Source organism: Moschus berezovskii, chromosome 16 (assembly GCF_049115385.1).
Source record: "Moschus berezovskii isolate FMDL1 chromosome 16, NW_MosBer_1.0, whole genome shotgun sequence".
NCBI lineage: Eukaryota > Metazoa > Chordata > Mammalia > Artiodactyla > Moschidae > Moschus > Moschus berezovskii.
Window position 1 is genome coordinate 83,918,459 of NC_142475.1, and position 21,793 is coordinate 83,940,251.

Sequence of the window (21,793 nt, forward strand, 5' to 3'; positions counted from 1 at the left end):
ATTATAAACAGTGCTTCAATGAACATTGGAGTACATGTGTCTCTTTCAATTCTGGTTTCCTCAGTGTGTATGCCCAGGAGTGCGATCGCTGGATCATATGGCAGTTCTATTTCCAGTTTTCTGAGGAATCTCCACACTGTTCTCCATAGTGGCTGTACTAGTTTGCATTCCCACCAACAGTGTAAGAGGGTTCCCATCTCTCCACACCCTCTCCAGCACTTATTGCATGTAGACTTTTGGATAGCAGCCATTCTGACTGGTGTGAAATGGTATCTCATTGTGGTTTTGATTTGCATTTCTCTGATGATGAGGGATGTTGAGCATTTTTTAATGTGTTTCTTAGCCATCTGTATGTCTTCTTTGGAGAAATGTCTGTTTAGTTCTTTGGCCCATTTTTTGATTGGGTCACTTAGTTTTCTGGAATTAAGCTGCAGGAGCTGCTTGTATAATTTGGAGATTAATCCTTTATCAGTTGCTTCATTTGCTATTATTTTCTCCCATTCTGAAGGCTGTCTTCTCACCTTGCTTAGAGTTTCCTTTGCTGTGCAGAAGCTTTTGATTTTAATTAGGTCCCATTTGTTTATTTTTGCTTTTATTTCCAATATTCTGGGAGGTGGGTCTTGGAGGATCCTGCTGTGATTTATGTCGGAGAGTGTTTTGCCTACATTCTCCTCTAGGAGTTTTATAGTTTCTGGTCTTACATTTAGATCTTTAATCCATTTTGAGTTTATTTTGGTGTATGGTGTTAGGAAGTGTTCTAGTTTCATTCTTTTACAAGTGTCTGACCAGTTTTCCCAGCACCACTTGTTAAAGAGACTGTCTTTTCTCCATTTTATATTCTTGCCTCCTTTGTTGAAGATAAGGTGTCCATAGGAGCGTGGGTTTATCTCTGGGCTTTCTATTTTGTTCCATTGATCTATATTTCTGTCTTTATGCCAGTACCATACTGTCTTGATGACTGTGGCTTTGTAATAGAGCCTGAAGTCCGGCAGGTTAATTCCCCCAGTTCCATTCTTCTTCCTCAAGATTGCTTTGGCTATTCGAGGTTTTTTGTATTTCCATACAAATTGTGAGATTATTTGTTCTAGTTCTGTGAAAAATATTGTTGGTAGCTTGATAGGGATTGCATTGAATGTATAAATTACTTTGGGTAGTATACTCATTTTTACAATATTTATTCTTCCAATCCATGAACACGGTATATTTCTCCATCTATTCGTGTCCTCTTTGATTACTTTCACTAGTGTTTTATAGTTTTCTATGTACAAGTCTTTTGTTTCCTTAGGTAGATATATTCCTAAGTATTTAATTGTTTTCATTGCAACAGTGAATGGAATAGTTTCCTTAATTTCTCTTTCTATTTTCTCATTATTAGTGTATAGGAATGCAAGGGATTTCTGTGTGTTGATTTTATATCCTGCAACTTTGCTGTAATCATTGATTAGCTCTAGTAGTTTTCTGGTAGAGTCTTTAGGGTTTTCTGTGTAGAGGATCATGTCATCAGCGAACAGTGAAAGCTTTACTTCTTCTTTTCCAATTTGTATTCCTTTTATGTCTTTTTCTGCTCTGATTGCTGTGGCCAAAACTTCCAGAACTATGTTGAATAGTAGTGGTGAGAGTGGGCACCCTTGTCTTGTTCCTGACTTTAGGGGAAAGGCTTTCAGTTTTTCACCATTGAGGATAATGTTTGCTGTGGGTTTGTCATATATAGCTTTTATTATGTTGAGGTATGTCCCTTCAATTCCCACTTTCTGGAGAGTTTTTATCAAAAATGGATGTTGAATTTTGTCGAAGGCTTTCTCTGCATCTATTGAGATAATCATATGATTTTTATTTTTCAGTTTGTTAATGTGGTGTATTACATTGACTGATATGCGTATATTGAAGAATCCTTGCATTCCTGGGATAAAGCCCACTTGGTCATGATGTATGATCTTCTTAATGTGTTGTTGGATTCTGATTGCTAGAATTTTGCTAAGGATTTTTGCATCTATGTTCATCAGTGATATTGGCCTATAGTTTTCTTTTTTTGTGGGGTCTTTACCAGGTTTTGGGATTAGGGTGATGGTGGCCTCATAGAATGAGTTTGGAAGTTTCCCTTCCTCAGCTATTTTCTGGAAGAGTTTGAGTAGAATAGGTGTTAGCTCTTCTCTAAATTTTTGGTAGAATTCAGCTGTGAAGCCGTCTGGACCTGGGCTTTTGTTTGCTGGGAGATTTTTGATTACAGTTTCAATTTCCGTGCTTGTGATGGGTTTGTTCAGATTTTCTATTTCTTCCTGGTTCAGTTTTGGAAAGTTGTACTTTTCTAGGAATTTGTCCATTTCTTCCAGGTTATTCATTTTATTGCCATATAATTGCTGATAGTATTCTCTAATAATCCTTTGTATTTCTGTGTTGTCAGTTGTTATCTCTCCATTTTCATTTCTAATTTTATTGATTTGGTTCTTCTCCCTTTGTTTCTTGATGAGTCTGGCTAGTGGTTTGTCAATTTTATTCACCTTCTCAAAGAACCAGCTTTTGGCTTTGTTGATTTTTGCTATGGTCTCTTTTGTTTCTTTTGCATTTATCTCTGCCCTAATTTTTATGATTCCTTTCCTTCTACTGACCCTGGGGTTCTTCATTTCTTCCTTTTCTAGTTGCTTTAGATGTAGAGTTAGGTTATTTAGTTGACTTTTTTCTTGTTTCTTGAGGTATGCCTGTATTGTTATGAACTTCCCCCTTAGCACTGCTTTTACAGTGTCCCAGAGGTTTTGGGTTGTTGTGTTTTCATTTTCATTCATTTCTATGCATATTTTGATGTCTCTTTTGATTTCTTCTATGATTAGTTCATTATTCAGCAGCGTGTTGTTCAATCTCCATATGTTGGCACTTTTAACAGTTATTCTCCTGTAATTGAGATCTAATCTTACTGCACTGTGGTCAGAAAAGATGCTTGGAATGATTTCAATTTTTTTGAATTTACCAAGGCTAGATTTATGTCCCAGGATGTGATCTATCCTGGAAAAGGTTCCGTGTGCGCTTGAGAAAAAGGTGAAATTCATTGTTTTGGGGTGAAATGTCCTATAGATATCTATTAGGTCTAACTCTTCTATTATATCATTTAAAGATTGTGTTTCCTTGTTAATTTTCTGTTTAGTTGATCTATCCATAGATGTAAGTTGGGTGTTAAAATCTCCCACTATTATTGTGTTATTGTTAATTTCCCCTTTCATACTTGTTAGTAATTGTCTTACATATTGCGGTGCTCCTATGTTAGGTGCATAAATATTTATAATTGTTATATCTTCTTCTTGGATTGATCCTTTGATCATTATGTAGTTTCCTTCTTTGTCTCTTTTCACAGCCTTTGTTTTAAAGTCTATTTTATCTGATATGAGTATTGCTACTCCTGCTTTCTTTTGGTCTCTATTTGCACGGACTATCTTTTTCCAACCCTTCACTTTCAGTCTGTATGCGTCCCTCGTTTGAGGTGGGTCTCTTGTAGACAACATATATGGGGGTTTTGTTTTTGTATCCATTCAGCCAGCCTTTGTCTTTTGGTTGGGGCATTCAACCCATTTACATTTAAGGTAATTATTGAAAAGTAGGATCCCGTAGCCATTTTCTTTATTGCTTTGGGTTCAAGTTTATACACTCTTTCTGTGATTCCTGTCTATAGAAGATCCTTTAGCATTTGTTGGAGAGCTGGTTTGGTGATGCTGAATTCCCTCAGCTTTTGCTTGTCTGTAAAGCTTTTGATTTCTCCTTCATATTTGAATGAGATCCTTGCTGGGTATAGTAATCTGGGCTGTAGGGTATTTTCTTTCATCACTTTAAGTATATCTTGCCACTCCCTTCTGGCCTGAAGAGTCTCTGTTGAAAGATCAGCTGTTATCCTTATGGGAATCCCCTTGAGTGTTATTTGCTGCTTTTCCCTTGCTGCTTTTAATATTTGTTCTTTGTGTTTGATCTTTGTTAATTTGATTAATATGGGTCTTGGAGTATTTCGCCTTGGGTTTATCCTGTTGGGGACTCTCTGGATTTCTTGGACTTGGGTGATTATTTCTTTCCCTATTTTAGGGAAGTTTTCAACTATTATCTCCTCAAGTATTCTCTCATGGTCTTTCTTTTTGTCTTCTTCTTCTGGGACTCCTATGATTCGAATGTTGGAGCGTTTAACATTGTCCCAGAGGTCTCTAATATTGTCCTCATTTCTTTTAATTCGTTTTTCTTTTTTCCTCTCTGTTTCATTTATTTCTACAATTCTATCTTCTAGTTCGCTTATCCTGTCTTCTGCCTCTGTTATTCTACTGTTTGTTCCCTCCAGAGTGTTTCTGATCTCATCTATTGCATTATTCATTGTATATTGACTCTTTTTTATTTCCTCTAAGTCCTTATTAAATCTTTCTTCCATCTTCTCAATCCTTTTCTCCAGGTTATTTATCTGTAACTCCATTTTATTTTCAAGATTTTGAATCATTTTCACCATCAAAATTCGAAATTCTTTATCAGGTAGATTCCCTATATCTTCTTCTTTTGTTTGTGTTGGTGGGCAATTATCTTGTTCCTTTACTTGCTGGGTATTTCTCTGCCTCTTCATCTTGCTTATATTGCTTTGCTTGGGGTGTCCTTTCCCTCTTCTTGCAGTTTGTGGAGTTCTCTTTATTATGTAGTTTCTTCGCTGTGTGTGGGGTTGGACAGGTGACTTGTCCGGGTTCCCTGGTTAGGGAAGCATGTGTCAGTGTTCTGGTGGGTGGAGCTGGATTTCTTCTCTTTCCTTTAGAAGACAATGGGCTACTTTTCTGGGAGCCTGATGTCCTCTGCCAATATTCAGAAGTTGTTTTGTGGACTTTACTCCACGTTCAAATGTTCTTCTGATGAATTTGTGGGGAAGAAAGTGGTCTTGCCGTCTTGTTCCTTCCTCCCCAGAACACTGGATTCTTATATTCCACTTGGTCGTGGAGTATCTCTTCCCAGCTGCTCCAGCAAGGCGCAGCCGCTGCAGCTTACCTTGGACGAGGGGTATCTCCTCAAGGCCGCCCCTCCTGCTTTGAATGTGGATCAGCTCCTCCCGGCCCTCCGGTGCCCAAACAGCCACCGCCTCCTAGACGTGGTACAGCTCCTCTTGGCCACCGCCCTAACCCTGGGCGCGGGGCAGCTCCTCTCAGCCACGATTCTGCACATGGTCGGTTGCGCCGGGAGCCGGGCGTCTCTCGCATCTGCGCCGCCGGGAGCCGGGCGTCTCTCGCGTCTGCGCCGCCGGGAGCCGGGTGTCTCTCGCGTCTGCCTCAAACATTCTTTAAGATACTGAAAGACTTTCAGTTCAGTTCAGTTCAGTCGCTCAGTCGTGTCCAACTCTCCACGACCCCATGAATCACAGCACGCCAGGCCTCCCTGTCCATCACCAGCTGCCGGAGTTCACTCAAACTCATGTCCACAGAGTCGGTGATGCCATCCAGCCATCTCATTCTCTGTCGTCCCTTTCTCCTCCCACCCCTAATCCCTCCTAGCATCAGAGTCTTTTCCAGTGAGTCAACTCATCGCATGAGGTGGCCAAAGTATTGGAGTTTCAGCTTTAGCATCAGTCCTTCCAATGAACACCCAGGATTGATCTCCTTTAGAATGGACTGGTTGGATCTCCTTGTAGTCCAAGGGACTCTCAAGAGTCTTCTTTAGGCTTGCAAAAACAATAACGTATTTCAATGAGCATGCCAACAAAATGGCATTTTATTCCTAGGGACATTAGAGATATAAAAAAATACAAAAATTTAAAAGCTGAATTCACAGTCTAAATTCTGCCAAACCCTGGGCCTTATATTCCCCCCCATGGCCATGAATATATGAAGTACACAGAATTGTAATTGGAGTATTACTCAGTGGACCACAAACGGTGTAATTAGTTGAAACACTGTCTCTTGTGTCATTTTAGTAGATGCATTTTCTTCTAAATCATTAAAGATAATTACACCACCACATCTATCCCATTAATTACTGTTTCGATATTGAACTTTTGAAATAATAGGTATTCATCTAATAAACATGAAATGCACACTTTGAAATATGAAAAAATAAAAAGAAATAATTGTTCTTAACTGCATTTCAAATCCAGTTTTCAAGTTTAGAGAAACTTGGTCAGCTCTTCTCCAGTGATGTAATGTGGATATCATTCACCCCTAATATGATGTCATGAGAAAAGCTTCACCTCTGTAATAAAACCATACCGAAATCTACAATCCCAGTTTAATGTGAGAGAATCATTACGTAAACCCATATCCGGAAGCATTCTTCAGGATACCTCACCAATATTCCTTAGAATTGTCAAAGTCAAGAAAAAGCAAGAAAAGAGTGAAACACTGTTTCAGACCAGAGGATACTGAGGAGATGTGAATCCAGTGCGGTATCCCGGATGACATCTCAGAAAGAAAAGAGTGTATTAGTAGGAAAAAACAAACCGGATGAAATCCAACATGCTAATAAAGTCATGCTCAAAATTCTCCAAGCCAGGCTTCAGCAGTATGTAAACCGTGAACTCCCAGATGTTCAAGCAGGTTTTAGAAAAGGCAGAGGCACCAGAGATCAAATTGCCAACATCCGCTGGATCATGGAGAAAGCAAGAGAGTTTCAGAAAAACATCTATTTCTGCTTCATTGACTATGCCAAAGCCTTTGACTGTGTGGATCACAATAAACTGTGGAACATTCTGAAAGAGATCGGAATCCCAGACCACCTGACCTGCCTCTTGAGAAACCTGTATGCAGGTCAGGAAGCAACAGTTAGAACTGGACATGGAACAACAGACTGGTTCCAAATAGGAAAAGGGGTACGTCAAGGTTGTATATTGTCACCTTGCTTATTTAACTTCTATGCAGAGTACATCATGAGGAACGCTGGGCTGGAAGAAGCACAAGGTGGAATCAAGATTGCTGGGAGAAATATCAATAACCTCAGATATGCAGATGACATCATCCTTATGGCAGAAAGTGAAGAGGAACTCAAAAGCCTCTTGATGAAAGTGAAAGAGGAGAGTGAAAAGGTTGGCTTGAAGGTCAACATTCAGAAAACAAAGATCATGGCATCTGGTCCCATCACTTCATGGGAAATAGATGGAAAAACAGTGGAAACAGTGTCAGACTTTATTTTTTGGGGCTCCAAAATCACTGCAGATGCTGATTGCAGCCAGGAAATTAAAAGACGCTTACTCCTTGGAAGGAAAGTTATGACCAACCTAGACAGTATATTAAAAAGCAGAGACATTACTTTTCCAACCAAGGTCCGTCTAGTCAAGGCAATGGTTTTTCCCGTGGTCATGTATGGATGTGAGAGTTGGACTGTGAAGAAAGCTGATCGCCGAAGAATCGATGCTTTTGAACTGTGGTGTTGGAGAAGACTCTTGAGAGTCCCTTATACTGCAAGGAGATCCAACCAGTCCATTCTAAAGGAGATCAATCCTGGATGTTCATTGGAAGGACTGATGCTAAAGCTGAAACTGCAATACTTTGGCCACCTCATGCGACGAGTTGACTCACTGGAAAAGACTCTGATGCTGGGAAAGGTTGGGGGCGTGAGGAGAAGGGGACGACGGAGAATGAGATGGCTGGATGGCATCACCGACTCGATGGACATGAGTTTGAGTGAACTCCGGGAGCTGGTGATGGACAGGGAGGCCTGGCGTGCTGTGATTCATGGGGTCGCGGAGAGTCGGACATGACTGAGTGACTGAACTGAACTGAACTGAATGTACGATTAATTCTTTCTTAAATTTTATTTTACTGTGGTAAGAACACAATATGAGATCTACCCTCTTAAGATATTTTTAAGTGTACAATACAGTACTGTTGACTACACATATAATGTTGTCCAGTACACCTGTGTGTGTCTTGCTAAACTGAAACTTCTTGACCATTGATTTGTAAATTCCTGCTTCCCTCTCCACTAGTCTCTGGTAACTATTATTCCACTTCTTGATTCCAATGTATCATATAAGTGGAATCCTGCAGTATTTGTCTTTCTATGACTGACATTTTCATTTAGCATAATGTCCTCAAGTTTCATCCATGTAGTCGCATATTATACACTTTCCATCTTTTTAAAGGTCATGTTGTATTCCACTGTTTACATGTGCACGACTTTCTTTTATCTAACCATCTGTTCATAGACATTTCAATTGTTTCCACGCCCTGACTATTGTGAATGGTTCTACACTGATTGTGGGAATGGTAAAATATTTTTGAAAGCTTGACCTCACATTTTTATGATAATACCCATAAGCAGGATATCTGGATCATGTACAATTTAATTTTCAACTTAATAAAGAACCTCTATACCATTTTCCATAGCAGCTGCAACATTTTGCATTCCTACTAACAATGTACAGTGAAGTGTGATGAAAACTTGGAAATATCTTTGAAGCTTATTTTTTAAATTAAAAATTATATAATTTATTCTTAAAATGTCAACATTCACATTAGTAGTCCTATTTTATTGTATCTCCAACACTAAAACCAGCTCTCATGCCAGCATACCATCAATTCTGAACTGAAAAAGTGTAAGTGTGATAAGTAGCTCCCAGTATCCCCACTTTGCATCATTTTGCTACAACATTTGCCAGACTTTGCTTTTAATATCTGTGACTGTCAGTGTGTTGTGGCCAGAGTGAGGGGTAGTTTTTGGGGTAGTAAGCAATATTTTTTTAACTTATTATTAACTAAATAACAACTAATTAGTGAATGCAGACTTACAATTTCCTAATAATGTTGGGCTGGCCATAAAAGTTCATTCCAGTTTTTCCATAATATGTTACAAAAAACCCAGAACAAATATTTTTGCCAACCCAATATACACATTTCACAAAGAAGTAAGCAAGACACAACAAATATAATTTCCTGGGCCAGAAAATTGGTATGTGAAGTCAGGGTTTGAACACTATTGTCTTCACATAAATAGATACCACAAAATCACAGGAGTTTTAGGGTCTCCTCCCCTAATAGGTTCCCTGGTGGCTCAGACAGTAAAGAATCGGCCTGCAAGGTGGAAGAAATGGGTCCAATCCCTGGGTGAGGAAGAACCCCTGGAGGAGGGCTTTGCAACCCATTCGAGGATTCTTGCTTGGAGAACACCATGGACAAAGTATCCTAGTGGGCTACAGTCTCTGGGGTCACAAAGAGTCAGACAAAACTGAGTGACTAAGCACACCAGTAATAGCCATTACTGGAGTAAATACTTGGAGTACAGTAATTGGCCTTGGAGTACAGAATGAAGCAGAGCAAAGGCTAACAGAGTTCTGCCAAGAGAATGCACTGGTCATAGCAAACACCCTCTTCCAACAACACAGGAGAAGACTACACATGGACATCACCAGATGGTCAAAACAGAAATCAGATTGATTATATTCTTTGCAGCCAAAGATGGAGAAGCTCTCTACAGTCAGCAAAAACAAGACTGGGAGCTGACTGTGGCTCAGATCATGAACTAGTTATTGTGAAATTCAGACTTAAATTGAAGAAAGTAGGGAAAACCATTACACCATTCAGGTATGACCTAAATCAAATCCCTTATGATTATACAGTGGAAGTGACAAATAGATTTAAGGGACTAGATCTGATAGACAGAGTGCCTGATGAACTATGGACAGAGGTCGGAGACATTGTATAGGAGACAGGGGTCAAGACCATCCCCAAGAAAAAGAAATGCAAAAAAGCAAAATGGCTGTCTGAGGAGGCCTTACAAATGACTGTGAAAAGAAGAGAAGTGAAAATCAAAGGAGAAAAAGAAAGATATACCCATTTGAATGCATAGCTCCAAAGAATAGCAAGGAGAGATAAGAAAGCCTTCCTCACTAATCAGTGTAAAAAAATGAGGAAAACAATAGAATGGGAAAGACTAGAGATCTCTTCAAGAAAATTAGAGATAAAAAGGGAGAATTTCATGCAAAGATGGGCTCAAAGAAGGACAGAAATTGTATGGACCTAACAGAAGCAGTGGGAATACCAGACCACCTGACCTGCCTCTTGAGAATCATATAAGCAGGTCAGGAAGCAACAGTTAGAACTGGACATGGAACAAGAGACTGGTTCCAAATAGGAAAAGGAGTACATCAAGGCTATCTATTGTAACCTGGCTTATTTAACTTCTATTCAGAGTACATTATGAGAAACGCTGGGCTGGAAGAAGCACAAGCTGGAATCAAGATTGCCGGGAGAAATATCAGTAACCTCAGATATGCAGATGACACCACCCTTATGGCAGAAAGTGAAGAGGAACTCAAAAGCCTCTTGATGAAAGTGAAAGAGGAGAGTGAAAAGGTTGGCTTAAAGCTCAACATTCAGAAAACTAGGATCATAGCATCTGGTCCCATCACTTCATGGGAAATAGATGGGGAAACATTGAGAACAGTGTCAGACTTAATTTGGGGGGCTCCAAAATCACTGCAGATAGTGATTGCAGTCATGAAATTAGAAGACACTTACTCCTTGGAAAACAAGCTATGACCAACCTAGATAACATATTAAAAAGCAGAGACATTACTTTGCCAACAAAGGTCCATCTAGTCAAAGCTATGTTTTTTCCATTAGTAATGTATGGATATGAGAGTTGGACTGTGAAGAAAACTGAGCACCAAAGAACTGATGCTTTTGAAATGTGGTGTTGGAGAAGATTCTTGAGAGTCCCTCGGACTGCAAGGAGATCCAGCCAGTCCATCTTACAGGAAATAAATTTTGAATATTCATTGGAAGGACTGGTGCTGAAACTCCAATACTTTGGCTACCTGATGCAAAGAGCTGACTCATTGGAAAAGACCCTGATGCTGGGAAAGATTGAGGGTGGGAGAAGGGGATGATAGAGGATGAGATGATTGGATGGCATCACTGATTCCATGGACATGAGTTTCAGTAGGCTCCAGGAGTTGGTGATGCACAGGGAGGCCTGGTGTGCTGCAGTCCATCAGGTCACAAACAGTTGAACACTACTGAAGAACTGAAGTGAACTGAATAGCAATTTACTTATAGTTTTTTTATATGAATATTGTCCTTTTGTTTCTCCCTATCATACTCTCCTTTTCATTTCTACATAATATTCACTGAATTGAATAATAATTCATTTTTGTTTTAAGAGACATTTTTAAGAGACAAATATAATCTTGATGGCAAAAACCAGCAAGTAAAGGACAATCAAAGAAAATTACAGAACAATCTTACTAATGACCATAGAATTTTAAATTGTACATAAAATATTGACACATTAAACCAATCAGCTAATAAAAAGATAAATATATAATGCTTATAGTAATTTTCTCAGGAAAAAAACACATATTTTGATTAGAAATTTTTTAAAAATATAAGTTAACAAAACAAAATATTAAAGGAGTTAAATGAGGAAAATTAGCTTGACAAATTCAACATTCGCTTACTAAAAAACAAAATATAACAGACACATACCAAAAAAATTACATGAGATAACTTTGCTTAACATTTTATGCATGAAATGTTAAGTACTGATACTTTCCTTGTTAAATGAGGAAGTCAAAGATACCCACTTTCACTGTTTATTTAAAATTGTACTAATGTTTTCAGCTAGTGAACCAAACACAAGAAAAAAAATAAAAGGAACACCATTGGAAACAACATATCCAGAAAATGTTTAATTAGAGATTGTATGATATGCACGTTGAATATCCAAAATAATCTACAAATAAATTATAAAATTATTTAGAGATATTTTTAGAGTTGCCAAAATGCATTGAATCCTAATGGAAAAACAATACACATTTTATAAATGACATTTAAAATAGTATGAAAAATAATCACGCATCCAGATTAATTAAAAAATATATGTAAGAACTTTATAAAATATGACATGTATTATGTTGTAAAACATGAAGTAGATCTAAATAAACATAATAATGTAGCATGCTTATGATTTGGAAGACTTGAGGATGTAAACTTACTCAGTTCAGTTCAGTCGCTCAGTCCTGTCCAACTCTTTGCGACCCCATGAATCACAGCACGCCAGGCCTCCTTGTCCATCACCAACTCCTGGAGTTTACCCAAACTCATGTCCATTGAGTCGGTGATGCCATCCAGCCATCTCATTCTCTGTCGTCCCCTTCTCCTCCCGCCCCCAATCCTTCCCAGCATCAGAGTCTTTTCCAGTGAGTCAACTCGTTGCATGAGGTGGCCAAAGTATTGGAGTTTCAGCTTTAGCATCAGTCCTTCCAATGAACACCCAGGATTGATCTCCTTTAGAATGGACTGGTTGGATCTCCTTGCAGTCCAAGGGACTCTCAAGAGTCTTCTCCAACACCACAGTTCAAAAGCATCAATTCTTCGACGATCAGCTTTCTTCACAGTCCAACTCTCACATCCATACATGACCACGGGAAAAACCATAGCCTTGACTAGACGGACCTTTGTTGGCAAAGTAATGTCTCTGCTTTTTAATATGCTATCTAGGTTGGTCATAACTTTCCTTCCAAGGAGTAAGCGTCTTTTAATTTCATGGCTGCAGTTAGCATCCACAGTGATTTTGGAGCTTCCAAAATTATTATTCTCTGCAAATAGATCTACAATTCTACTGTATTTCTACAGTAAATCTAAACAAGAATAATTCTAAAGTTTGTTTTAAAAGGCAAAGATAAAGTATAATTAAACACTCTGCAAGATAAAGAATAACTTTTTAGGAGTTGCTCAACTTGATGTCAAAGCCTATTATTATAAAACACATAGAAGCATGCAGAAAGTCTAGAAACAGAACTATAAATATACTGATATTTACTTTATGAATATTTTGGCACCACAGAGCAGTGTTAAAATGTGTGAACTTTTCAATAAGTATTTCTGGGGTAAATATACACCAATAAGTCAAAATATAAAATTAGCTTATAGTCATGCTCCATCAAAATTTACTTTCAGTTTGAAATAAATTTAAAAATCAATGTAAAAAGAGAAAATAAAACCCCGAATTGAAAAAAGAAGTAGAATATAAAATATAATATTGTGTGAAATTAGTGATAATTTAGCACATAAAATATGAGAATATCTTTATTATTTTGGAGGTAAGAAGTGGATCTTAAATAAGACATTAGAAGCACTTCACTGTGTAAAGAAACTGTTTGATAAACATTGATTCATTAAACATAAGGGAATGTGTGCACCTAAATACATCACCAAGCAAGTGAATAGACCAGCCACTATCTAGAAACAAATATTCATGATACACACATCAAAGATCTTTTATTTAGAATGCATAATGAAATATGTATTTCATAATAAAATATTAGCAACCTAATAGAAAAATAGGTAAAAAAAAAGTCCTTCACAAAGAAGTAAGTCAAATGACTAATAACAAAATTATAGGAAATCAATCACATTTGGTAAAGTGGAATTGAATTCATAACCAAAATGAAGTACCCCTACTCACCCACCAACCTGAAAATATTAAAATGTCTGCTATGACAATATTAAATGTTGGCAAGAATGGACAATAATTAGAACCCATGCAATATAGTTGGAATTTAACCTAATATATCCATTTTGGAAAATCGTTTGATGGCACCTAGCAAAAGATCAGAAACAAGCGCCCTTTGATCCAGAACATTCTGAGATAGGGCATACCTCACACAATGAGTGCTCATGTTCAGTGCAGCACATTCTTGTGTAAGAATGTTCATGCAGTATTTTCATTAAGGACAAAAAAGATGAAATAACCAGGAGTGAAATAGATGGATCATATGGTAGTTCTATATTTAGCTTTTGTGTGTGTGTGTTTGTGTGCACAACTCTATACTGTTTTCCATACAGTATGTAATTCATACAGTTCAGTTCAGTTCAGTTGCTCAGTCATGTCCAACTCTTTGCGACCCCATGAGCCTCAGCACGCCAGCCCTCCCTGTCCATCACCAACTGCCGGAGTCCACCCAAACCAATGTCCATCAAGTCGGTGATGCCATCCAGCCATCTCATCCTCTGTTGTCCACTTCTCCTCCTGCCCTCAATCTTTCCCAGCATCAGGGTCTTTTCCAATGAGTCAGCTCTTTGCATCAGGTGGCCAAAGTATTGGAGTTTCAGCTTCAACATCAGTCCTTCCAATGAACACCCAGGACTGGTCTCCTTTAGGATTGACTTTGGATCTCCTTGCAGTCCAAGGGACACTCAAGAGTCTTCTCCAACACCACAGTTCGAAAGCATCAATTCTTTGGCACTCAGCTTTCTTCACAGTCCAACTCTCACATCCATACATGACTACTGGAAAAATCATAGCCTTGACTAGACCGACCTTTCTTGACAAAGTAATGTTTCTGCTTTTTAATATGCTGTCTAGTTTGGTCATAACTTTCCTTCCAAGGAGGAAGCGTCTTTTAATATCATGGCTGCAATCACCATCTGCAGTGATTTTGGAGCCCAGAAAAATAAAGTATGTAATTGGCTATACCAATTTACATTCCCACCCACAATGCACAAGGTTTCCCTTTTCTTTAATTCTCTCCAACAATTGTTATTTGCAGACTTTATATATAGAGGAAAGGAGGAGGGGCAATTTAGGAGTATAAAGTCTACAAAGTACTCTGTATCAGATGGATAGGCAACATGGACACCGTTGCATAGCACCGTACATGATAGCTGCTATCCTCTGTGTGCTGTGCTGTGCTCAGTCACTTCAGTCCTGCCCAGGTCTTTGCGAACCCATGGACTGTAGCCCACCAGGCTCCTCTGTCTGTGGGACTGGGTTGCCATGCCCTCCTCAAGGGGATCTTCCCCACCCAGGAATCAAACCCATATCTCAGACATCTCCTGCATTGTGGGCAGGTTCTTTACCCACTGAGTTTGAATAGTGTATAATCTAAAAAAATAATGAATCTAAAATTATTATAGCACTGTAAATCAATAATACTTCAATAGGGAAGAGGAAATAGCCAAAGTCCATTAGTCGTAGTGTGAGTAAACATATTATCATATCAATATATTTATTTTATGGAACATTCTTCAGCAATAAAAATGGAACTACTGTTACAATCACTTAAAATTCTTCTTTTTTAAAATTTATTTATTTTTTTACTTTATAATATTGTATTGGTTTTGCCATACATTGACATGAATCCACCCCGCGTGTACATGTGTTCCCCATCCTGAACCCCCCTCCCACCTCCCTCCCTATCCCATCCCTCTGGGTCATCCCAGTACACCAGCCCTGAGCACCCTGTCTCATGCATTGAACCTGGATAAAACAAAATGCTGAGCCAAATTAACCAGATATAAGGGAATGTACACTAAAATTTTATTAAAACAAATTTCAAAAGCGGCAAAGTTAAGTTTTATACTCTCATAACCTATTCTCTGATTTATGGGGTCGCAAAGAGTCGGACACGACTGAGCGACTGGACTGAAGTGAACTGAACTGAATCTATTCTCCCGTTAGAAGAAAAACTTTTGAACACAGCAATGACGTTTGCTCCTAGAGGCGTCAGAGAGTCACAGTGACTAGAAAAATGCTTACAGAAATGCTGTAAAGAGCTGATAATGTCTTTAATTTCTTGGAGAAAGCAACATACAGGATGATTATACAGAATTACTTGTCTACCTATTTATCACATTTCATAATTTGAGAGAGAGAGAAAAGGAGAAATAAAAGGAAGAGTAAAAGAGAGAAAGAAAGAAGACATGGAACAGAAATCATTTGCAAATGCTGAGGATTTTAGGATGTGGACAGCCTTTTGCTGTGCTGTGCTTAGTTGCTCAGTCTTATCTGACTCTTTGTGACCGCATGGACTGTAGTCCACCAGGCTCTTCTGTCCATGGGGATTTTCCAGGTAAGAATACTGGAGTGGGTTGTTATGCCCACTTCTAGGGGCTCTTCCTAACCCAGGGAAAGAACCCAGATCTCCCATATTGCAGGGAGATTCTTTTTTATTATTTATTATTATTTTTTATTGGAGGCTAAGTCAAGGCAATGGTTTTTCCCGTGGTCATGTATGGTTGTGAGAGTTGGACTGTGAAGAAGGCTGATCGCCGAAGAATCTATGCTTTTGAACTGTGGTGTTGGAGAAGACTCTTGAGAGTCCCTTATACTGCAAGGAGATCCAACCAGTCCATTCTAAAGGAGATCAATCCTGGATGTTCATTGGAGGGACTGATGCTAAAGCTGAAACTGCAATACTTTGGCCACCTCATGCGACGAGTTGACTCACTGGAAAAGACTCTGATGCTGGGAAAGGTTGGGGGCGGGAGGAGAAGGGGACGACGGAGAATGAGATGGCTGGATGGCATCACCGACTCTGTGGACATGAGTTTGAGTGTACTCCGGGAGTTGGTGATGGACAGGGAGGCCTGGCGTGCTGTGATTCATGGGGTCGCGGAGAGTCGGACACGACTGAGCGACTGAACTGAACTGAACTGAACTGAATTATTTTACAATATTATATTGGTTGGTTTTGCCATACATTGACATGAATCCGCCCCGGGTGTACATGAGTTCCCCTTCCTGAACTCCCCTCCCACCTCCCTCCTCCCCTTATCCTCCCTCTGGGTCACCCCCATGCACCAGCCCCGAGCATCCTGTATCATGTGTCAACTGCAGGGAGATTCTTTGCCATCTGAGCCACCAGGGAAGCCCATGGACAGCGTTAGATGATCGTTATTTAGCCTATAACACTCTGAAAGTGAGACATATACAGAATATTATTTCTTTTTTTCTTTTAAACTAAAGGGGATAGTTTAAAAGAACAGTGCAGTTTGAAAATCACGTTATATTTATAGGATAACTATCATATATATGTGTCTATATATATATTTATATAATTAATTTTCTCAAAAGATTGTATTCCATTGTCGCTGAAGAATCCACATGCACTGTGGGAAACATGGGTTCCATCCCTGGATTGGGAAGATCCCCTGGAGGAGGGCATGGCAACCCACTCCAGTATTCTTGCCTAGAGATTCCCCATGGACAGAGAAGCCTGGTGGGCTGCAGTCCATGGGGTCACAAAGAGTAGGACACGGATAAGCGAATAAGCACACGTTTGAAGAAAAATGTAATAACCATCAACGCACTGTATAAAGCACATTTAAGAAATTACCTACCTCTATATCTCTCTCTCTCCTCACTCAAAATTACATTTGATGAGAAAGCATTTTGGTGTTGACTAATTTTCTGATGGTCTCCTTCACAACATTATTTCTAAAGCTGTAGATAGGGGATTTAGCATGGGGATCACTACTGTGAAAAGCACAGTGGCTACTTTGATGAAGAGCCATGAGCTTCTGTAGTTGGGTACAGAGTAGAGAAGAATGATGACCCCATGGAAAACGGTGATGGCAGTCAGGTGGGAGGCACAGGTGGAGAAGGCTTTTCGGAGTCCACCAGCTGAAGGCATCTTGATGATGTGACAATTATGAAAACATAGGAGGGGAGAATAATCAGGAGATGACACACCTCATTGAGAGATGAAATGATAAAACATGTCTTCTGACTGAAGTAAGAGTCAGAGCAAGAGGCAGAGACGATGCAGAATACTCACAGCCAAAGTGATGTGTGACGTTAGAAACGCAAAAGGACAGCTCCAAAAGAGAACACGTGATTGTCAAGGAACACGTTCCACCCCACGTGTAGGTCCCAGCTACCAGGAGGCTGCAGGGCTTAGGAGACACAGCAACTGTGTAGAGCCGGGGGTACAAACAGCCACAAACCGGTCATACCATCACCGCTAGTATGGACATCTCTGTAACCACAAGTGTGCAACCAAAGAAGAACTGCATCATGCAACTCACGTAGGAGATGGTCCTTATGTCTACAACCAAGATCTCTCTAAGAGTTTGGGTGTGGTTATAGAAGAGTAACAAAAATCAAGAAAGGAGAGATGGCTGAGAAAGAAGTACATGGGGGTGTGAAGTTCGGGACTGATTCTAATGATCACAATCATACCCAGGTTCCCCAGCACAGAGATTGTATAGACAGCAAAGAAGACCAAGAAGAGGGGCCAAGACCAAGAAGAAGCCTGAGAGGACGAAGGTGATTCCAGCACTCTGATTTCTCTCATCCCTCACCATGGTTCCTGCCAGAGAAAATCAGAGTTCACCCTAAGCAACCAGACATGACAGAAATAGAGGGTATTTTTTCCACAGCCTGGACAGGTGACTGGTCTGCAGTGGTGAAGTCTGGAATTTCCCAGGAATGCAAATAAGACACGGTTGGAGCCCAAATGGTATACCATGTGTCTACAGGTGTGGAGAGTGCAAGTAGCTTCTGATGGAGGGGCAAGGAGAAGATGGACTGGGAAGAACTGTGTGTCACAGTGACTCAGAAAATGTCCTTGTTTGAATTTTCTCAAACTTCTCAGCTCTGTCTCCCTTTTATCCACATGCATAATTCCTTTCTTTCAGTTCAGTTCAGTTCAGTCGCTCAGTCGTGTCCGACTCTTTGCGACCCCATGAATCACAGCACGCCAGGCCTCCCTGTCCATCACCAACTCCCAGAGCTCACTCAAACAAACTCATGTCCATCGAGTCGGTGATGCCATCCAGCCATCTCATTCTCTGTCATCCCCATCTCCTCCCACCCCCAATCCCTCCCAGCATCAGACTCTTTTCCAGTGAGTCAACTCATCGCATGAGGTGGCCAAAGTATTGGAGTTTCAGCTTTAGCATCAGTCCTTCCAATGAACACCCAAGAACCTCAGATATTCCTTTCTTTAGCTTCATTTAATTGAACTTGTTGATTACACTTGCAAGTTCTTTTGTTTGTTCAGGCCATTCTAACTGCTCAAGATGTCTCCTGTTTTTCTCTCACTTTTCCTTAGTGCTCTCTCATTAGAGAGAGTCTTCCCAGGTAGTGTGGTGGTAAAGAATCCTCCTGATAGTGCAGGTGATGCAAGAGACATGAGTTCAATACCTGGGCCCCAGGAGAAAGAACTTGCAACCCACTCCAGTATCCTTGCTGGTGAAATCTGATGGATGGAGGAGTCTGGCGGGCTGTAGTCCTTGGAGTCACAAGTCACACAACTGAGAGATCCAGCACCCACCTTATCAGAGAAGCCTCAGGTCTATGTTCCCTTAATGATTTCACCAACAGTCCAATCATTTCAAAGTTTAAGTTTTTCAAGACACATACTAGAGGAGGGGGGAATGTAGCGCCATTTCTTTCTTCCTAATATCTTAATATGCTGACTGCCTTTAACTGATATGGCCCAAGTGTAATGGATTTTATTTCTTATTTTAAATCTCTAGTGTGACAAGTAGAATTAGAGGTGTGTTTTTTTCTTCTCCAGTGAAAAATCTGTCATGTTTCATGATTGTAATACTAAATTCCTTCTAAAGGTAAGTAAAATAATAAAATATAATGATACCAAATGAAAAGTAACAATTAGACAAATCTGTGAGATCCTTCTAAGCCAGTATTTGGAGAGTCCATAGACCTGAGACACTTTAAAAATTTCACTTTTGTGGGTCAGTCACAGATTTACTAACCTGGAATCTTTATAGAGTGTGTCCTACCAAGCTGCTTAGAAGATAAAGAAACAATAATAATATAATTAAATTTTTTCAAAGTACTGATCTTTCTGCTGAGCATCAAACTCAGAGCACAAACTTTAATTTTGCTTAAGATTTTGTGTTTATTTTTATAGGTGGCATCCTTATTCTCAGCCAGTTATTTTGTGTACATACCATGGAACAAGTCGATTAAAGATCACTGAATGGCTGCATTAAAAAAAGGCATACATGATTTATTAACATAAGTGGTAACATGATTTCAATGTTAAATCAGTAGATAGGAAGACTCACTTCTTTTTGCTGGGAGAGTTACCTGGGAAGCTTAGACAGGGGCAGTAGTTATCTGATATTTTCTAATATCATGTGTCTCATATATATTTCATAATATTTTAGGAAAGGTATTATACATATAATAAATAATATAAAATGTAATACATTTTATAATACATAATAATTTAATAACAGAAAATATAAAAATTATATAATCAAAACAAATTTATAAATATAATGTTTAATAATTTAAATGCATAATATAAAAATAAACATAATTTTGAAAGCTTTATTAAATTGCATTTTTCAGTATGTCTATGGACATTTAAACAAATACACACAAGTAAGGACTATTTATTTCCAAACATTTTCATTGCAGATGTATCCCATGCAAATAAAAAATAAACTGGCGTACAATTAAAGTACAAATCTCAAGAGATCAAAGGTGCTAATTGACCAATTTCTTTATGATGTATATTTGTGAGTTTAAAAAGAGCTTCTGTATAAAAAGACAGTTTAAGACTAGATTTCTGAAGATAATCCTTTGTCATGAGACTGCTTTATAAAAACACTGAGGACAAAATTAATTCTGAACACAAATTTAAATTTGAGCTAAAAAATAGATTTGAATTGGAGAAGGTACATGCAAGTAAACAATCACTTTGCTAATTTGGCTCTTATTTTATCCTGTCATTGGAAGGTGCTATACGTATTTTCCATAATTGTCACCAAAACCACCAGCATTCTCCCCATCAACCTCCTGATATCATTAGGGCCCATTATGTTAGAAACAGAGCTCTGTGGTAACAGACACAGCATCAGCGCAAACAGCCACAGATCCAAGCCATCTTAGTGGGGATTCACAGAGTTCAGAATTATAGATGGGGCAAATATAGTTATGTGCCAAAAACTGTGATGAATTTTGCAAGCATTACACAATGTTTTCTCTTTCTGTTGCTTGATCATAAACCTGAAAAAAGGTGGAAGAGTCATGAAAGAAAAGGCAGCTTCCTTTTGATGATGAAATCTGAGCTGTCTGATTTTATCACCCTCTTCTTTTCATTATTGTGTAGTTGTGTGTGTTTCCCACAATGAGTTTTTATTTTTATATACCCACACCTTCCAGTAACCTTTAAGAAAAGTGCCTTTAATAACAGCCAAGACAAAATGTCTTCATTGACAAAATGTCTTCATTGACTAAATGCTAAATAAAGGAATGAATGGATAAATAAATAGGGACACTGTGAGCATGAGAGATACTAAGGGATTAAGTATACTTTTCATAACATAAGATTCCTTTGGGTTACTCAATTAGAGTGCCACATGTCTGAAATAAACCGCATTAATATCACACCAGTTTCAGTTTTACTTATCACAAGTTTATGTCAATATAACTAGGCAAATAGGTTCTTTGATTTTTAGTTAAATCACTTTATATTTTAATTTTCTGTTTTAAATGTAACAAATCATATTCATTTTACCATTTGTAGGCTTCTTTGCATCATATTATTGAGTTGAATCTTGCTATTGGCAATGAATTAGTTATTGCCTGATGTTGTAGATAACCAAGTGTTTCATGTTGAAAATAAACCACAGAGACAATACAATTTGGCTGCATCACAGACTATGTTCCCCATTTAGAAATGTTCACCAATAGAAAGAAGGGTATGTGATAGCAAAAAAGTATACAGAATTTTAGTATTAAAATGTAAAATAAGCAGGATGTTTCTTTCCTTTTATATTAACATATAAATCCTGCACATATGGACGAGTTCTGTTCCTAGAGCACATTAGTAGGTCCAGTTTGTTCATTAAGTCCAACAAAGTTAGCCTAGGTACCCAGCTAACACAATCAGCTATATCGTTTTGTCCTGTAGTTGGTTTATAATAATTTTTGCACAACTAATGCATAAAAAACAAACAAAAGAGAAAGAAAACACTTTTAATCTTACAGAACAGTACCTTGAAAAGTGCAGTACTGCAGAACAACAGCTGGCTTACAGGGGCTGGCATTGAGTGAGTAGGCTAGTAGGGTTACCGACTGAAGGAAAGAGAGGAGCTGGGAG

The 21,793-nt window shown here is 38.8% G+C and overlaps 1 pseudogene; it reads right to left on the reverse strand.

The window, feature by feature from the left end:
* Nucleotides 1–17,081: 17,081 nt before the first annotated feature.
* Nucleotides 17,082–18,017, reverse strand: LOC129560429 (olfactory receptor 1165-like; annotated as a pseudogene).
* Nucleotides 18,018–21,793: the final 3,776 nt, after the last annotated feature.